The sequence below is a fragment of the Hippocampus comes genome, unplaced genomic scaffold (genome assembly GCF_001891065.2).
Source record: "Hippocampus comes isolate QL1 unplaced genomic scaffold, H_comes_QL1_v1.1 scaffold111, whole genome shotgun sequence".
In the NCBI taxonomy this organism is placed as follows: Eukaryota; Metazoa; Chordata; class Actinopteri; order Syngnathiformes; family Syngnathidae; genus Hippocampus; species Hippocampus comes.
Window position 1 is genome coordinate 559969 of NW_017805698.1, and position 15022 is coordinate 574990.

The window sequence follows — 15022 nt, forward strand, 5'->3', positions numbered from 1 at the left end:
TTGAGTGTTCAATCAGCCTGCCATGCGTGTTTTTGGAAGGTGAGAGGAAACCGGAGTACCCGGAGAAAACCCACGCAGGCCCGCAGAGAACATGCAAACTCCACACAGGAAGGTCGGACCTGGGATCAAACCCACGACCTATGCACTGTGAGGTCGACACGCTAACCACTCGTCCCACCGGGCTGCCCTACAATAGACACTTGAAATCAAATTGTGTGCTTCTGGCAACTTTTTTTTTTTTCTGCGTCAACTCATGATCGACATAGAGGGCAAACGTCATGAGGAGCTCAATTTACTGGGGCGCGAAAAGAAAATTCTAGCGCCAGCATTCACTACCACACATAACATGGCAAATACTACAAAATGTGTGTTCATTCAAGTTATTATATGTGAGTAAATTGAAACCAGATCACCATTCCTTTAGAAGTCATATATTTTGTGATATTTTTGCTTGATGGTGTTGCGTGAGGTTTTTCTCCTCTAAAATGGATGCCTGCTCTGAAAAGGTCGGGAAAACTCTCTTCATGGATCAAGAATTACGATTAGGGCAGAACTCTGGCTTTTGGTCAACCTATGATTGACTGGTGTCCAGTGATTGACAAGTTAATGAAGAGGTGCGTCGCAAGACCATTGCCCATATAATGTGCAGACACAGTACCCTCTTTTGGACAGTAATTCTGCGATGTTAACTCTGACAGTAACCGTCAACCGTGTTTATTTTCCTCTGCCTTTAACACAGAACTTAGCAAAATGGGATATTGCAGCAACGGTGTGTGCTGTCACACAGCGGCACGGCATCCGGCAATCAGATCATGAAATGACATCCATTCCAGCGTCTGGCGTGATTTATAAAATATTTTCAACACAATAGTGCGGCAGAAGTGAGTGTGAAAATAACCAATACCAGCTCTTGTACTGTCTCAGTAGCCAGGAAATGTGAGTCAACCTCGGTGTCTTAATTCAGTTCTGGTGCCATTTGTAGACAACTGTGACAAAAAAAAGGTGAACAAATTCCAGCTTTGATGGACACTGCAAAAGGGGCTTCCAGTACGACCACTTTTGTCACATGTGACATTTCTCGGTTGACTTTGCCCTGTGTTATGTGTTGATATTTTTTCTACAGAAAGGAGCTGAGCACACATCTATCCATGCTTTAGTCAGAACCCAACACCTATTTGTCCATTTATCCTCATTCATGTTTGATCATTTGTCCTCATTCAGATTTGCAGGAGAACTGGATCCTCTCTCAGCTGACTTTGGGCGATAGGCAGGATATCACCTCGACTGGTCATCAGCCAATCACAGGGCAGGAACATGAAACCATGAACTTAATATTGAGTTCAAATGAAGGTGAAAGCTTTGATCGTCTGAAGAAATCGCCCTAAAAGCTGACACGCCTCACCCTGTCTGGGTCCCGGCATTGTTAGCTTTAGCATCCATGTGATACTGGTTTACGGGGAATAATTTGGATAAACTGAACAGCAGATTTGCTCTGAGCTTTCGATGATTGCTTTGATTAGCAGGAAAGACCAGACATGTGTGTGTGTGTGTGTGTGTGTGTGTGTGTGTGTGTGTGTGTGTGTGTGTGTGTGTGTGTGTGTGTGTGGGTTGCACACCGCGCAGTGTTATCTCAACACGAGAGGGTGAAAGGACCCATCCGGCTTATCTCCCGACTCACACAGAGTTATTTCTTCAGGTGAAAGTTAAGCTTGAATCAACTGACTGAAGCAGATGTAAGAAATTGCGCTCTTCCCTGCCCTTCCCTTGCATGTGTATCTACTAGCCCAAAACAGACTGTGCCACCCAGCCTCCATCGGTGCTTTGTTTCCATGTCGAGTGCCCGGGGGCGGCCAGCTACATCTGTGTCGCAGAGCCCGGACCTGCTGCCATTGGCCCTGCATGCAAGGGAGGTCAAGAGGAGTGATGAGGCAAGGAAGTGGGCACTGAATTATCTGGGGTGCATAAAGGGAGTCGATAGCGAGAGGGAAGAGGCAAGCTGGAGGTGGGGGGAAGCACAATGGGGGTGCAAGGAGGAGGAAGAGGAGGGAGGGTGGGAGGGTGATAGTCAGAGAAGCGAGAGAGGGTAGAGAGGGGATATGGACTACAGCCAAGGCCCGGTCGAGCGCAAAGCACACAGTGCAAGAATGCCAACAAACCCCACCGCCCCTTCCCTCTGCCTCCCACCAGGTCCTCCACCATAGCAGAGAGAGAGAGAGTGGGGAGAATGAGACGTGAAAAAGCTTCCTTTTTGATTGGTGCAACAGTATAAAAAGAGCCGAAATGATTTCCTGTGGACACCCCCTGGATGTGACACAGTCATAGCGGGCCTAGCAGCTCACTCCTACACTCGTTCTGTTCGGCAACATTTAGAAAGCTGCTTGATTTAGTGATTTAGTCACAATGAAGGCTAATGTTGAAGGCAATCATGCACAGAGTGACTGGGTGATGTCGCCTTCGCATGTCTCAGGGCTTGTGTTTGATCCCACTACAGTAGCTGCTTCAACAGGACGTGCACCCAGGCAAACAAAAGGGACGTTGTGCTCAAACACTTGAACTTTCAACCCATGGACCCATGTATGCAAGGTGGACGAAGTAGCTCATATCAACGTACAAATTAGTACCTTGGCTCAATCTACCCATCGCAATCTTAACTGATTTTTAAATGTGATGGATTTTCTCTTCCGTTTTTTTTTTCCTAATTTCGAATGAAACCCAAAGGACGATGCCCAACATAAGTTCAAGTTCAAAGCTCATTCTGGATTATTGTTCCTTTGTTTTCTCACTTATCCCCTACAATTTTATGTCTTTCAGAAATGAGTTCCTTAGTGTCAGAGCAAAAGCAGTATTTCTATCCTTCAAATTGAAAAAGCTCACAAAATACACCAGCTTTAATACTAATCAGCCAGCTCTCCTTTGAAAAGTCGACTGACATTACGGCCCTGAATATGCTGGCCTATTATTAAATGAGAGTCTGGCTTTCATTACAAAGAGGGATATAATAACTTTTTTAATTAATATTATCTAAATAATAATTGCTAGTAATCAGTGAAGTGTTGCAGAATTTCCATTTCATTCGCCGTATTTTGCTTAGCTACAGCAACCAGCTGAGTCTTTTGGATGCTCCTGGGACATTTTTGAGCAAGGCCCGAGAAAGCACTGGAGTGCATAACTTGGCTGCAACCAGCAGAGGTGCTGTTGATTTTGTTTTCGAAAGAACAACATGTCATCGGCTATGGGAAGTTGTGTTCCACGCTATGGCTCATCTTCCCCGGGTGGTATTATTCTAATCAATAAATTGAACACTGACAAGGAAACGGGAGTTCAGAACATTCAGTCAATTGTGGTGTTCCCACTACATCAGAAAAAAATCCAATTCATTGCAAATCTGCTGTATAGTAATAAAAGGGAATTTGGTTGAATATCCATCCTGATTTATTTCCAACACACACCTCAAGCGGGTCACAACACCACCAACGAGAATTGCATAGAAAAAAAAAAAAAAAAAAAAGAAAAAAACGGCGCATCAATTTAAACGAAATTCTTGCCAGAACAAAATCAACCTCTTGTCTTTCTTGACAAGACTTGAGAGAAACTGACAACAACAGATCATTTGACTGAACGACTCAGCATAAATGCGCCAGACTCACACGCTCATGGGTATGACTTACAGGCTGTAAGTTGGTCACAGAGAGACGATATCATTGATACACAACAACAAGTTCGATCTTACTAAAGCTGCACAAGTGAAAGCACTGTCACACACGAGTGGTTAAAGAGGGGAGTTAGAAAATAATGTGACTGAATCAGGTCGGCTCGGTGGTCCAGTGGTTAGCATGTCAACCTCACAGTGCAGAGGTACCGGGTTTAATTCCAGCTCCGGCCTCCCCGTGTGGCGTTTGCATGTTCTCACCGAGCCTGGTGGGTTTTCTCCGGGTACTCCGGTTTCCTCCCACATTCCAAAAACATGCATGGCAGGCTGATTGAATACCCTAAATTGTCCCTAGGTGTGAGTGTGAGCACAGATGGTTGTTCGTCTCTGTGTGCCCTGCGATTGGCTGGCAACTGGTTCAGGGTGTCCCCCACCTACTGCCCGAAGACGGCTGGGAAAGGCTCCAGAACCACCCCGCGACCCTTGTGAGGATAAATGGATGGATCGATATGACTGAATCACAAAATAAAAGAAGGTTTGTGCCCCCCGCCCCCCCAAAAAAAAACAAAACACCACCAACAACAAGAAAACTTTGAATCATAATGATACTGTTTGGAAAAAGCACAACAATGTGGAAGTGCTTATTGGATGAATGTAGGTAAATGTCCAATTGTTTAGTCCTCGTTTCACAACTAAGCTATGTTCCTATAGAGATGTAACCTGAATGTGTATGTACAGTCATTCAGAACATGCCCAGGCTAACACCGAAGCAGAGACATAATAATAGACATATACATAATTAATTATTTATTTTAAAAAAACAAAACAAAACACTGAGTCCACGAATATCCATGAAACCAATTTCTATCGCGCTTGGCTCATGAAATTTGCGAATGAGCTCGAGCTTACTTTGAGGAGAGGGGTGTGGAACACTCTGGATCAGTCTCATCCAATGGCAGGGCCAAAAACATAAAACAATCTGTAGCCGTCATGGTTTTCTTCTGTCTGTGTTTTTGTTTTCAGCATCACCTGAAGCGGTGGGCGTGCCGCTGCAGCGGTGCAGCTGTTCCTCGTTCCTCATCAAGCCTTGCCAAGTATTGAAGGGTGGTCAAGTTTCCAAGTCACTGTCAGATTATTGACCTTGCTTCCTGATATGGTCGGGATATTTTCTAGACCTCACGTTTACGTTCATCGTCGCGTCATTGCCGATAGTTCCTTGTTTTGTAAGTGTTCTGGTTTTCCACTTATTCTGGACTGATTTCCGTTTCGTATGTTTGGGCTTTTGCCATTTCGTTTTGTGCTTTTTCGGGTGTCAAATTTACCTTGCCGCAAGCACTTTAGGCTCATATTTGTTTTTCCTGGTTCTTTGTCACCAGTGATTTCTGTTTATACTTTGTCGGTCGGCGCTTCGTTTTTCTATAAATAAATATGTCTGTTTCGCAGTTTGCCTGAGTCTACTTTTGTGGGATCCGCACACCATCTGGTTCATTTCCGAAACGTGTCAGTAACCGAGCTTGTGCTCATGTGCCGCCAAATGACATTCTATTGGCCAAATTACTTTACTGCACACCGTTTGTAACCTTGAAACTATTTGACTTGGAGTATGTATAGCATTAAATCAGTGTTTTTTTTTAAAGTTCAAGTTCAGTATTACAACTTGTGAGAGGGATGATAATTGATTATTCAGACTTCAATAACTGTGTGGGATTGACAGTTGATTAATTGTGTCTTGAAGAAATCGAGCCAAAATGGGGTGGACTGTACATTGGCTTTGACGAGCGGGGTGCTATTCGCCTATATTTCACTAGTTTGCTCTCAAAAGACATCAGTGGGGTGAACTACAGCAAAGCCTCCATTGTGGCATTATTCTTCTCAGCATGTTGAAACAGGCGTTCAGAAAAGTTAGTCAACCACTCAATAACAAGAGCATTTGGGGGAAAAAAAAAAGATTAATTAAATGGTAAAGTTACTAACAGCCGGTAAAACTATTTTTTGTTTTAATGTACAATGACAAAGATAGTGGACATATTGTGCTGACCCCCCCCACCCCCCAAAAAAAAGTTTCATATTTTACAAAACACTTTTCGAGTAACTCGGGCGGGTGGGAATTGATTTTCAACAAATTACCGTGAATATTTTTTGGGGGGGTATGAAACCATAATAAAATCATGAGAACAGGCAGTGGTGAGCACCTGGGAGGAAACCGGGTCCATTTGTAGCTGATACAAATAAACATACGCACACGACCCTTGGAAGTTCCCATATTCTGGTGTATTGGCCTTGGTTCATGTCTATTTCTGCCAGGGGGGGATCCTGTGTCACTAATCCTGTCGAGATGTGAGGGAGGGTGAAGGGGGGGAAGTGAAGTTGCCGGATGCAGCTGAAGTTTACGGACTTCACTGACAAACACAATATCAAAATGTCAAAATAACACGAAAGGGCTGAAGAAAGAGAGTGTGCGCGAGTTGATCCGGAACATGCATGCACCCCACTATCAGGTGACAAAAGACCCCTTCAACAGAACCCCCCGGTGACATGACAGAGGTAATAATTAGCTCGGGGCATATCAGTGCTTCCCTTCCCATCTGGCAAACACCAAAGTGTGCAATTTGATGCGAAGCAAAACGACCAAATTATAATTTACCTTTTTTTTTGATTTGAATCGAGGAAAAATGACCAAATTATAATTTACCTTTTTTTTTTTTTGTCTACAATGGCAGCCAGAAGGGTGTCAGCCGGGCTTCAAACATTGTTGTGACTGACAACAAACCAATCAATACGCACTTCGTTAAGAATGTCGACTGAGAATATAATAAATAAATAAATATTTGACTTTAGAAAGGTAATGAAGCTATGTTTTCATTACATTTGCTTTTGGACTTTGCTGTGGTATAAAACTGCACTTTGCAGTGCTCAGAGCCCCTCTCAACTTAGGTGAATGAGTCACCAAAATAGTCAAAACTGTCACTGTTGTGATCCGTGAGCATATGAGAAGCATGTGTCGGAACATTTTGCTGATTTGGCTGCATGAATGAAACCAACATAGGAAAAAAAAAGCACCTGCATTTCATCAGCCATGTCTAAATACGCCGGGGCGGGGGCGGGGGGGGGTATGATCATTCATAAATCTTAGGAGTTTCTTGTCTCTGCAAAAGTTCCCGACCTCTACAAAAACCACATCGCTCCCTTGAGGGGCTGCTCGCTCTGCGAAATAAAACTGAAAAAAACTTTAAAGTGCCGTTTGGTTTTGTCTGCGTGTGTTTCCATCTGCATGTCAGCCTCGCTTCCTGAATAGAACAGAAGAATAGAACAGATATTCTGATTTACGGCTGCAAAGTGGACGGTAGCAGCACGCAATAATAATAATAATAGCAAAGAATGAACAGTAATAATCTATTTACATATTTACAACAAGATGTGCTTGCTTGGAATGGGAGCACCAGTGTGTGTGGCAAATGAACATTTATGGCTACTTGTGAATATGTGCAGAAGTGCAGCAGCAAATAATCAGCAGAACTCTACTGTATGCAACATAAAATTATGTATACACACCAGCAGTGAAGTGACAACAATTAAACAGAATACTATACTGTACTGTCGGTGGAAGACGTTAAAAAAAAAAAAAAAAAACAAGAGCAAGAAAAGGCAGCGTCGTCGTATGCCTAAACTAAACATTGCTCAACTTGATCAAATGAGTGTTGCTACAGTCTGGCTTGCGAGCAGGAACGCCAACTCAAGCAAACACACCTTGTTTGTGACCTTTGCCTACACCCACCTATCTTTGGTTTCGAGACACACTCGCACATGAATCCACGCAACCGTCTCGCTCATGAAAGCAGAAGAATAGAAGTCCATTCAGCACGCAAGCTGCCACCTACAGCCACCCACAGTGTGCGCTAATTCACACTCACATTGCTCCTGCTCCAGAGAAGAGTGTGACATCCTCTTGCATCATGCGCCTCCAAAATGCTGCAGAGGAACAGCGACTAAACAAGCCGCGACCGTGACAGCTCTAACGTGAGGTGGCGTTACTCGAGGCTCACAAGTCAAAGCGATTTGTGACAGCGATCCAGACACTTTTGTCGACAATTGACAATCAGTTTGGATGTAACCACGAAAAAGAAGTTAAACGCTCCACTAGAATAACAAAGCTCCCATAGCCCCCCCCCCCCTCCCCCAGAAGAAAAAAAACAGAGTCAAAAACACTAAGGTAGGAGGGCAAGATTGTGGACAACAAGTCACAACCCCTTTAAAGGACACTGACAAAAAAAATCTGCCATCATTCTATGTGCAGATGTGCTGAACTGAACACAAACACCAGACCACACATTAGTTGACAACATCACGAAACTGCTTCCAAAAGCTTGATTTACCGTTCTGTTACTAAAACAATCTAATATGTTGTTAGAAAATATTCCATTTGTTACAGCCTCAGCCCAAGGAGATGGCAGCAATGACAGTAAAAGCCCTACGAGAGATTGCTAAGGTACGTTATCGTTGTTTTTAAGCTTCGAGTCAAAATGAAACATTTCTTATCTTTTGCCCTTACAGGGAGGCGCTTTTGGGAGTACCAGCATGCTCACAATAACCTGCATGCCTCCCACCCACCACCCACATGCCTCCCTTGCTCTATATGGAATGCTGCTTCACTTTTGCCCTAATGGGGGTTTCTCTCAGTAGCCTTTTATCCCCCCAGGCTGTGTGGTGCATCTGTGTGCGCGCTGATGGTCTAACATGTAATGTACAGTATGTCTTAATGTGTGCAAGCAAAAGCCCCCTCCACTCCCACCCTTCCGCCCCAGAATGTGCAGGACGAACATACAATTTCCACAATGGCCTGCCCACTGAGTGCATCACAGCACATATGCACTCACATGCTCTCCAAAGACCGGTCTAGATGGTTTACTACATGTTTGCAATCACAGCCATGTTGAGGCATCGATGCGATGACTGGTTTCCAGGAATGGCTGTTGGCAACTCACTTGGAAACATGTTGGTTTTAAATGAGTTCACGGGCAACACCGGCACCGAGAATTAAGCCATTTTGGGCTTCTCGAAGTAATATACGATGAGGTCAATGTGGATCTTCTTCAGAGAGCATGACAGAAAACTCATCAGGAACGTCTCTAAATACATTCTAGCAACCACCTTCAGTCATCAATGTATGTATGGCCCACTATCTGATGCAAAACCGAACACCTGCAAATTGAAAATATTAAACCTATGCAATAATTAGTTTGATAGGCAATGGCGAAGCCAGAGCTTCTGCGCCAAGCCGCATCCCTCGCGTGTGATAAGAACGCAGATGCTTTGTAATTCAGCATAATCCGTGCGTCTAATATAAACTGTTGGAAACAAAAACTAACAATGATTCCCTTAAGAGGAAAAGGTTGACGTGTAATAAAATGTCTAGATTTCAGCAAAGGAATTCTTTATACATAGTCATGCCAAGATCAGCGCTCGTGGAACAGGGTTATGTTAATTTGTGTTTCACGGATAATCATCAAACTCACAACTTTTGCAATTAAACATTGCACAAGTATCCAGGACTTCTCAAAAGCGTTTTGACCTGTTCCAGCTCTTCAGCTCCACTCAACAAAAGCCTCACTCTGTTTACTTCAATTAGGCACCCAGTGACCATCAACCGCTTCATTAATGTAATTTTTTTTTTCTTCCTTTGAAAAAAAATATGTGCTGAGCTGATACACCGAGGAAGCCGTTGGCACCTGGGGAGTTAGGGTCTATGGCGGGAAGTCGTTTTTGTTGACGCCAAAGACCTTGTGGAATGCCAGCGCTACCTAAATGGATTCCACATGTTGTTGACATAATTTCCCCTCCTTAAGGGTTGACTCAGATTGCCACACCGGCAGCATCTTTACATCGGCCCTACTCTGAGGTCAAATGAAATCAGCACATTAATGGTTAAAAGCACCGGATTATTGTAGCCTTGTTAGCAACCCATATTTGGCCAGACAGTGAGAACCGTGGCCGCAGATAGTCAGGCCCTACATTGGCATGCTTTTCCATCCTCGCCATGGAAACATGTGAAAGCAACCTTAAATCAGATGACGGGAGCGAAGCGTTCCAAAGCCAGTCTCTTCCCGTAAGGGTGTGACAAAAGTTTTTTTTTTCTTTTTTTGCTAAAACATCAACAAGATGATCTTGGCTCAATGAGAGGCGGTTAAGGCACAATCAGAATCCTCCTTGGGTGTGTTTAAAGGTCATTGTGGTGATAACATGTTTCAGTGAAAGACTTCAAAACAAGAAGTTGTCATTGACAAGCCAGAGCCTCCTTTGTTAAAGTGCAAGTTTTGTTTTTTTTAGTCGAGGGACAGATCAGTGTTTAGACTATCAGCCACAGCTTCACAGGGGCTGTTGCACAACACTTTCCGTGCTTGGGCCACAAAAGTCACATGCTGCGATCGCTTCGTGCGCACCCTTAACTCGATTTTGGTCAACAAACACGGGCTGGACAGTGGGGTCGAAGGTTGAATCCACAAGAGAAAACACAAAGAGGGAGGAGGGAACATTTTGTCACCATCTGACAGGGTGAAGTAACAGCAGAGTGGAGCTGCGATGGTGCATGCTCAGAAGACAAACGTGCTTTCTTGTAAAATGTGTGCAAAATGGTTTGCATTTGGGCTGCATCCTCAACGTTACAGATTATGTGCCCCTGACACTGGAAAATACTGTTTAAGATACAGTGTCCAAAGATTAGCCTCGATTATTGTAGATTGCAGGCTCAGGACAGAACTGACGTTTCCCGTTTCCGACAGTGTGAAATTTAAATCTGCCAATGTCAACACAGAAAAAGTGCTTCACCTCCCTAACACATGAATTTTGTTGAAGTGCAGTAACCAGTGGTGTCACAACACCATGTATGTGGAAAATTGAAGGACTTTTTGGGTGTTATTGATTGATTTCAGGTTGATTTTTGAGACTTTTCACCCACGTCTACTAACAAACGGTGGAGCTTTGGTCGAACATGAGTCAAATCAGAGAGCTGATCGAATTTCTATTTGTTCTGATTCCGAAATAAATTTTCCACATGGGAAAATATGAAAATGGAAAAATATTCCGTTTGAAGGTCAAAATTTTGCCATGTTAACATGAAATAAAAGTCATATTAAGAACACTTGAACAACAAAACACTCTACCAGAGGATTGGGAACAAGTCACAATGCATACGGCAGGCAAACATTTTACACTACCATCAAGAATAAGTGATGCTTACATTTGATGCTCACTTAGATAAGTCACAATGCGTAAGCTAATGCCAGAGTCTACTTAATTTAAAAGTCTGCTTGCATTACGTTTTGTGTAAATATGCTTATTCTCTTTTCGCGTTGTTCTTTTTACACACCTTGGCAAAGCCGGTCTCTCTTTTGGAATATGTGTTGCAAGCAAGCCAAAGAAAAAGCACAGCGTGAATTACAACATTTTGTGAGCCAGAAGGGTACAACCTTGACAAGAATTTCTGAGCCGCAAAAACTTTGCTAGGTATAAGGACATCTCATAAAGTTTGAACTGCAATTTTCACTTTTCCATTTTGGTCATATTGTAAAGTTGTGTGTGTGTGTGTGTGTGTGTGTGTGTGTGTGTGTGTGTGTGTGTGTGTGTGTGTGTGTGTGTGTGTGTGTGTTTTATGTTTATTTAGAGCATGTACTCTGTGAAGTCAACACTTTATGAATGCAAAACTCATGTCCACATGACTACATCACTTTCTTCCAGCTTCAAGTCATACCGAGAGAGCTCCAGTCTTTCTGCTAATCACTTTCTATACCCTCCGCAGAAGTGGAACAATCTTCCAGCGGTTTGTCAATAGAGCAGCGGTTAACCCAGCTGATTAGGGATAATGCTGGGCATTTTGAAGGAGAGGACAGAACTTCTTGACGGACTCTGTCTGTCAGCAGGCGAGCAATTTGTGTGTCAGACAAGGAGATGCCTCTTAGTGGTGGCTGATTAAATGTCCTGGGCGGCCGCGTGTTGATGGACAGATAGAGTCTATCCATTGGTGATTGCCTTTTTAATTGAGTCCCCCACCACCACCGTCGCCATCAGCACCCGCCACCTGAGCTGATCGCAATCGAAAGCCTGTGTACAGTGAAAGGGTTGGGGGTTGAGCCACAACAGGAGCCATCGTAGAAGCAGTCACCGGGGAGATTATGACCGGAGCTGGATCGCATCACACGGTTTACGATGTGAAGCAGTACAGTCCGCAACAATCAGTGGCGCGTGTCAGAGAATTTGGGGCTAAGATAGACAATGATGGTTGAAGCTTCGCTCTTCTTTATTGACATCCCAAAATACTTCAAAGTATCTCAACTCAACTCAACTCACCTCAAATGTATTTATAGAGCACTTTCAAACAGCCATCACTGCATACAAAGTGCTGGACATGGAGCAATTAACATATACAACAAACAGTAAAACAAATCGGTAACAAAGACGGTAGAAAGCACCGAACAGCAAAACCAAGAACAAATCTAAGTCATGCTGAGTCAAATGCCAAAGATTACAAGTGAGTTTTGAGGTTGTTGAGAAGTATGTCAGTGAATGCACAACTGCTTTATTCTTGAGGTCACCTTCACCTTTACAGGTCCGGCCGTGGTTCTGTCAGACTATTTGTGGGGTCCCCATTGTCACTGCTTTTCTGAAAAATGTAAAGCTCTTTTTGCGAAGAATTAGCACCTCGTGTGTCACCGCTCAGCTTACTACAGCACTCTGAATATGCAGTTAAAAGAATGATTGACAACCGTCGTATAAAAAGCAAAACACCTTGGCCACAAATCAGACACTTCATTAGTGGGAATGTAACCTTATTCCATCGTCATGATACGATCCGATCACGATATGACCTGTACCATATGATAATTATCACAATATTGTGGAATGATATAAAGAAGTGCACTATAAGGTATAAAAACTCACAATATTGTACAAAAAAATTAATAAAATTTTAAAAAGCTCACATTAGAAAAAAAAGTGCACAATATTGTGGTTTTGTACATAAAAAGAGTAAAGGAAGAGCCTTCGGACAGTCATTTCGTTGTCATGTATAATGGTCTGTGTAATTCACACTGCTGTCTTTGGCTGAAGTGAATTAAACGTTTTTTTTTGATGGAGATGTGCTCCTTTTGATATCGTGACATGACGACAACGATACTGTGGCAATTTTAACATCATGATATCACGATAACGCCATTATCTTGACAGCCCTATTCACTAGGCTTAACCTTCACCAGCTTCCAGGAAGAGCTCCAACCAAAGAACTTCATCATAAATTCTGCCTTGTTAAGTATCATAAAATGATTATTTTTTTAATGACTTAGTTAGTGTTCTTTTATAGTTGTTATAAAACTGCACTGTATCATCTTGATAGCTGGCTAAGATAACCAAAATATTAGAAACACGTGTCGGTATGATGCAGTGCAAGTCTACACCACTCGGCAGACTACAGTGGAGCCTCGAAATTGGAAAGACCGTTAAGTCCCACAAATCGGAATTTGATCAAAATTTGGTGGGTACCATGCCGATGCTTCTGAAGTCACACAATCATCAGAAATGTGTCGTACAAGACCCGAGCATATGTTTTGCTTTTTCTTTTTTGTACAAAGTAATACACTTTCCCCAAAACTTGCTAATGGCTATTAGGAAAGAGAAAGAGAAGGGCAAAAAAAGAAGATATGCTCAGCAAGTAGACACAAGCGTCACCATTTGTTGGCACATGTAATCAGATTGTTCTTTTTATGCAGTTGACTTCTTTTCACACCTATGTGAAAAAGGCATTAATGGAAAAAAAATGCATCAAGCACAGCTGTGACATAAATAATGGTAAGACTGTGTTTTAAGTCTATCTTTTGCACTTGTATGACAGTTAAGAATGTTAAAATTACACTTTTGAACATTACCTGGACAGTTAATAAGGGTTTCATGATGGCAACTGTTTTTTTTAATTTTTTTCATGAACTTGATGTTTTCTTTTTTGATTATCTCCTACAGTAAACATAATTCCAAAATGAAGGTCAATCATATAAGAGCCATAACAGACCTTCCATCATTTATCCATCTTTGCCTCTTCAGAACCTTGCGAAGTCTGATCATGCAATCAGATGTTTAGATGATGTCAGCGCCAGCTTTGGTTTAAGGAACAAAGCACTTGAGGTTAAACTTCACACCATTATCAAGACATTGTGGAAGAGCCTTAAACATAGACAGCATCTCACATTTGTTCTGGAGGGGGGGCCTGGGTTTACTACGATACAGACATACATATACACATACGTAATTCCAGTTTAGGAAAGGATGTATTAGTTGTGCTGAGGTTTAAGAACATGTCTTCAGACACGCTCAGTTACCACCACTGACTACCAGATTTTTCCGGTCTCAACCCCTTTTTCACATGAATATTTACCATTATTATGACTTAATACAGCACTCGCATTGGAACCAGTTACCACCATTGACTACCAGATTTTTCCGGTCTCAACCCCTTTTAACATGAATATTTTCCATTATTATGACTTAATACAGCACTCGCATTGGAAAAAGTATGTTCCGACATAAATTAGGTTTTTTGTCACGACCGTAGGAATGAAACTACATTGTAAACCAAAATCATGTACCACGGCTTGTGAAAACATTTCCGGGTCGATTTGGTCACCACCAGTTCCCACTGCTGGTGGCTTTTAAAAAGAACAACGACATTAGAAAAAATGGGATATTACTGTCTGTAAAAAGGACTAATGTGCTGGAATTGTACCTTTCAAAACCGTGCATTACTATGTATGTATATGTGTGTGTGTGTGTGTGTGTGTGTGTGTGTGTGTGTGTGTGTATATATATATAATTTTTTTTCTCCGTCACTCGTATTAGGCAGTTGCGCCAAATACGAGTACTTCAATGAGCGGATCCCCCTTGCCCCTAATATGGAAATGTATTTAAGTGAGAGTTCAGCTGGACACTAATAACCTCACTCGTTGAACATCAAGTGATTTGCAGGGGATCTCATCTACACACATATTGCACAAGCGCGCGCGCACACACACAAACACACACACATGCAGACACACACACACGCACACACAGACACACAGCTGTCACGTAGTTACAGTCAAGGCGATGGCCTCTCGCTGCAAACGTTGGGGTAAAGTCACAGAGGTCAACGCTCAGTTTCCACATCAAACCCGAGAGCAGAGGCCACCTTCCCACCTTTCTCCCGCCCACCACCACCTCCTGCCTGCCCTCACTACGTTTACAAATGCCTTTGCTGTCAGCTCTGACCACCTTCACCCCCACCCCTCCGACCCCAACCCCCCACTGTAATTGAAAATAACAGCCAATGGCCACCCCCCCACACCACTTTGGCCTGGT

The 15022-nt window shown here is 42.9% G+C and overlaps 1 protein-coding gene across 2 annotated transcripts in view; it reads right to left on the reverse strand.

Annotated features, from left to right (window-relative positions):
• Positions 1–15022, reverse strand: part of klf12b (Kruppel like factor 12b) — an 89128-nt gene that overhangs the window by 29644 nt on the left and 44462 nt on the right. The window lies entirely within an intron of this gene.